This window comes from Mastomys coucha, unplaced genomic scaffold, assembly GCF_008632895.1.
Source record: "Mastomys coucha isolate ucsf_1 unplaced genomic scaffold, UCSF_Mcou_1 pScaffold14, whole genome shotgun sequence".
Taxonomy (NCBI): domain Eukaryota; kingdom Metazoa; phylum Chordata; class Mammalia; order Rodentia; family Muridae; genus Mastomys; species Mastomys coucha.
This window is the reverse complement of record NW_022196896.1, coordinates 89,591,276-89,597,147: the sequence shown is the minus strand read 5'-3', so window position 1 is coordinate 89,597,147 and position 5,872 is coordinate 89,591,276.

Below are 5,872 nucleotides of genomic sequence, written 5' to 3'. Positions count from 1 at the left end.
AAATAAAATATCTAGTCTTGCTGCTGGGCATGGAGGTATGCACCTTGAGAGGCAGAGGCAGGTACATCTCTGAGTTCAAGACCAGCCTGGCATGTGGAATGATTTCCAGGACACCCAGGGCTATACAGAGAAACCCTGTGTGGAAAAGAACAAAAACAAAAACAACCCATCAAGGAATCTTTAAACTTGTTAAATCTAGACTTATGACTGTGTGTCACTCAAGCATCCTGTGAGGTACAAGGGAGAGTGCAGCCCACACTGAGATCTGCTTCCACACTCTAAAGAAGCCAAGGCCCCGTGTCCAAGAAGTGTGTCTGAGTGTGGGTAAGAAGAACCATCTCACTTGAAACAGCAGGCAAAGGACTCTTACTCACGGTTTAGGAAATTGGCAAAAATTATACTGGAGATGCAAGCCTTTTCCTTCAAGGGGGGTAACCAGCCATATTGCTGCCAATGATAAGATACAAGACTGCAGAAGAAAATTGGGATTTGGGAAACTTTTTTCCAAATAATGAAACATATCAATATCTGAAAGATCTACACATATGTTGAAGTAGTGGTTTGTTTTTTTTTAAATGATCAGTGTATGTTACAAAACAATGCATAGGTAAAACAGTAAGGGTATGGAAAGGAACCATGGAAATAACATCATGGATAATGTGCTTTCTATGCAAGAATCAGGACCTAGGTTCAATCCCCAGAACCCAACTAAAAGGAAAAAAGGCAAGCATGGTGACACACATATGTAATCCCAGGGCTAGACAGGCAGACAGGAACTTTCTTCTGACCACCACCCCCAGGTACACACCTAGGTAAGTGTGAGCATGCACATACACAGACACACACATGTGCAAACACACACGGGTATATACACTGATAAGTCAGTAAATCCTTTTTGAAATGCTACTGAGAAATGGCACCTTCACTGTGATAAGTCTGACCATGTGGACCTTAGGCTGTTGAATAACTTTATGGCCAGAATGTGGAAGAGTCTGTAACTTCAGGCTAGAAAAGCCCTAACATGCTGGAAGCAGAACTTACTGGACCATTCTGATGGGTACTTGGAGGACAAGAATATTGAAGAAATAGACAGTGGACACAGATCATAAAGTTCCAGAAGAGAACGAAGAATCTATCAGGGACTGGAACGTCAGTCATTCATATCATACTTCAACAAAGGGTCTGGTTTCTTTCTGCTCCTGTCCTGAGAATTTGGGTAGAGTTGAATTTAAAGATAAACCAATGTGTTAAGCAGAGGAAAAGTAGCTTTTGTCAGAATATTTTTATCACAACAGGAAAAGAAACTGAAATACAAAGAGTAAAAATGTCACTTATGCAGTATTATAATACATGCTGTAATTACATTTAAGCACCTACCACTTGTTGAGTGTTTTGTGTCATTTCAAAGAACAAAATCCACAATGCCTTGGAAAGGCTATTAAAACACACTTGTTCGTTCAAATTTATAGCTTTATGAAGCCAAATTTTCTTCATAATTCAACCAAATCCACATATTGCAGAAGGTTGAATGTAGCAAATAAGATAATCCAACTGTGAAACAATGCCAGTCACCTCACTGATTTTTTTTCTTTTAAGTATAACTATATTTCATCAAAATATATCATTTATTTTAACATATAATGAAGTTGCTACTGCTACACTTAATTGAATTAATAAAAAATAATTTTAAATTTCAATATGATTGATGTAGATACATGTTACCCATATGAACAAAAGGGGGTTGTACAATGTATGAATTTTCAATAATTTTTAAGAAAACTGAAGAAGATCTAGATATAATGGTGCATACATGTGATCTCAGGAAACTGAGTAAGGAGTTCAAGCCTTGCCTGTGCTATGTAGTGAGTTAAAAGTCAGCCTTGCTACATAGTGAAATTCTGTCTCAAGTATGTCTCCAGATAGTGGGGGGGGGCGGGGAAAAATAAAATAAAATAAAAGGAGGGGCTGGTAAGATGGTTAAAAGCACTGACTGCTCTTCCGAAGGCCCTAAGTTCAAATCCCAGCAACTACATGGTGGCTCACAACTATCTGTAATGAGATCTGACACCCTCTTCTGGTGTTTCTGAAGACAGCTACAGTGTACTTACATATAATAATAAATAAATCTTTAAAAAAAATAAATAAAAAGGAAAGGCCCCGAAGCATCCAAAGCGTGAGGACCATTCTCGAGATGATAACATATCTACTTTATATAACCCAGTTCAAGTCTGGGTTTTGTCACATACAAATAAAGTTAGAAGTTATGTAGGGAAAAAAAGAATGGAGTTGACTCCAAAACTGGAGCCATGTGAACATAAGGATAAAAAATGAATAGCAGCATTCAGAGCAAGGACAACCATCAGCAACACGGGCACAGGAATAAGGTGACTGACAGTGCAAGGCTTCTTCATGCCCCTCCTTAACCTGTAGAAACCAATGGGCAGTCTAGAGTTTCCACTAGATTCAAAGTGGGATTTATTCAGAATATTAAAAGAGATGATTCAAATTAAGTTCTGGGTAACAAGACTGAAATAGAAATTTTGTCCTGTACAGTTTGATTTCAAGATAGTATGTCTTTGGATATACAACTGCCCATAAATATATTAAAAATGATCGATATCATGAATTTTCAAGGAAATGAAAGCAACACCAAAATGAGATGCCATTTAAAAAGAGCAGCTACAACCCAATCACAAAAGAACATACATGGTATGCACTCTCTGATAAGTGGTTATTAGCTCAGAAGTTCAGAATACACGAAGTACAATCCACAAACCACAAGAAACTCAAGAAGAAGGAAGACCAAAATGCGGACACTTCATTCCTTCTTAAGAGGGGGAACAAAATACCCATGGAAGGAATTGCAGAGACTAACTATGGAGCAGAGACTGAAGGAAGGACAAGCCAGCCTAAGTTTAGCTATCTCCTGAGAGGCTCTGACAGTACCTGACTAATACAGAAGTAGAGGCTCACAGCCATCCATTGAACTGAGTACAGGATCCCCAAATGAAGGAGTTAGAGAAAGGACTGAAGGAGCTGAAGGGTTTGCAGCCCCTTAGGACAAACAACAATATGAGCTAACTAGTACCCTCAGAGCTCCCAGGGACTCAACCACCAACCAAGGACTATACATGGTGGGGCTGATGGCTCCAGCAGCATGTGTATAGTAGAGGATGACCAAGTCAGTCACCAATGGGAGGAGAGGCCCTTGGCCCTGTGAAGGTTCTGTGCCCCAGTGTCCACAAGAAACAGCAAACACAGGTAAAATGTGGACAAAAGAGAATTCTTGCACTCTCTTTGTTTTACATTAATAAGAAAATCCATCCTTAGAAAACAGAATGGGCAGCTTCTCAAAAGTTAAAAATTAAACTACTATGTGATATGGGACCCTAACCGCTGGGCATATACCCAAAGAAAATTAACATCGATATGTCAAAAATAACACCAAAGTTATCTGCACTCCTATTTATTGAAGCACTATTTACAGAAGCCCTGAAAGTAGAAATGATATAGGCAGATAAAGAAAATGTGCGCCCATGGAAAACTATCCAGTCATTGGAAAGTCTGCCATTGTGACAGCGTGAATGGAACCGAAGGTCATTATGTCGAGTAACATAAGCAAGTCGTTAAAGTTCAACTGAGAAAGGCTTGGATTCTGCTGCCTCATGATAAAGTAGATGACTCAAAAGATGGTAGATGGAAGAAAGTGCTGCATAGTGGCCAAGAGAAAAAAAGACCCTCCACTTGCAAATCAGTCTCTCAACTCCAAGGAACAGAGAGTGACTGTGAGTAGAATAGGAGAGAGAGCTAGGTTAATAAAGAATAGGCACGTGGTCCCAGAACTCAGGTACCACCTCTTTTCCTCTTGTCATTCCCTTCTGGTGTCTCAGTCACAGTCATGTGGCTGGTAACTGTCTTTAGCCCAAAGGTGTGGGCTCCAAAGGGGACAATTAGAAAATCAAAACACAGATGCCTCCCAGCCATTCCAACCACCCTATCAGACATCTGTCTGATAGCCCCAAGGGAAGAGTCGTTGCCATCCACATCAACTGCCATCAAGTCCCGGGCAATCATGTATGTCATCATAACACACATAGCAGAGATGTTACCTACAGCAAAGCTGTTGGAAAGTTAATAAGACACTGCTCAGCTATGTGACCTCCAAAACCAGTGACCTTTAAATCATCCAGATCAAAGGAAGCTAAAGGGTTTGTCTGGGAGTTTTCTCAGTAACAGGAAGAGAAATACTATATAAGTTGGGAGTAGAATAGGGGTTCTCAGAGGCTGAGGGAAGCAGGAAGGAAGGAAGCAAGGATAGGGATGGGCTGCTGAAGGGGCACTAAGTCACAGGAATCAGAAGTTCTGGCATGCTATCGCATAGTAGAACAACGAGAGACAACTGTAGACTGGATGTCCTAGCTAGCCCACTAACCAGCTGTAACCACCTCAGATTGCTCCTACAAGTGCCAAAGAAAGTCCAAGTTGCTGAAAAGCAAGCAGAGGCTGCAACTGGGTGGGCATGGACTGTGGACAATAGGAAGTGAGGTGGGTTCCAGCCGAAGGTATATGTCAGTGACAGACACTCCTGTCATCTGGAGGAACATACTGACTTAACCTGCATTACTGAGACCAGTCGCCCTCATCCCACTCATTGGCACTGATACAGATGACAGTCCAAGAACAGGGAGAAACCACAGTATCTCAAAAGAGGAAAAATACTAGTGGAGGCCATAACACCTTCTATTCGTGTTATTTTTCATTTTAAATGTTTATACTTTTTATTGTTTAGTGCTTTTGATTGCTATTTGTGATTTTATACTTTGTTAAGACATTATGTTTTGACGTGTGTCCATCTCACTAAAAAAGATTTTTATGATGGCCCGTTCTTTTTTATTCACCTATAACAATTTCCCTCTTTTCTACATTTCTATGTCTATAAAAGTATTTCTGGCCAGGTATGATGGCATATACCTTTGATCTCGGTGCTCAGAGGCAGGCAGATCTCTGAGTTGAAGGCCATCCTGGTCTATATAGTGAGTTTCAGGCCAGCCAAAGCAGCCAAGACTACATAGTGAATCTGTGTCTCAAAAAAAAAAAAAAAAAAAAAAAAAAAAAAAAAAAAAAAAAAAAAAAAAAAAAAAAAAAAAGCCTCTCCAATGCCTCTCATATCTCTAACCCATATACTTTCAGTTCTCATTTATACCTGGCCCCTTTGTCCCCCACTTTACTATTTCTTATTTAGCTACTCAAAAATTGATACTCTTACCTCTAAAACTACATGAACTACATTTTCCTCCACTAGTATTGAAGTACCAGTCTCTGAATCTTATTGGGGACACAAATAAATATAAAAGTGTCTCCTTCAAACACAAGAATGTTGGGAAATCATTAGGAGAAACTGTAGCAACCCCCTCTCTAAATAGCAGCAGGAAACACAGTACCAAGTGAAAATAATTGACTAGGAGGATATATGTAAGAGAAAAGAAACAAACAAAAGCCGAAAGGCATATCTATTTCAACAGATGTACCAAACACAACAAAGACATGCCAAAAATATGATAGGTACAAGCCACGGTGGCACCTCCACATGCTCACAACTACTGGATAATGGAGATCAGGGCTAAGGAGGTAGCTAGAATGCCAGAGAGAGAATAGGAGTCCTATTCTTTCCTCGAGTCCTATTAAAAAAAAAAATCGATGACCATATAGATGATTCAAGGAAGAAGGTGAATAAAGTAAAGAAATCAATTGAGGGTAAGAAAGCCATCAAAGTGGGAAAAACAATCAGCAAGATAGAGAGGTTCCAGAACACAGAGAAAAAAATCAGTAAGGAAACTGAGACTCTGACAAAGAACCAAACTGAAATCATAGG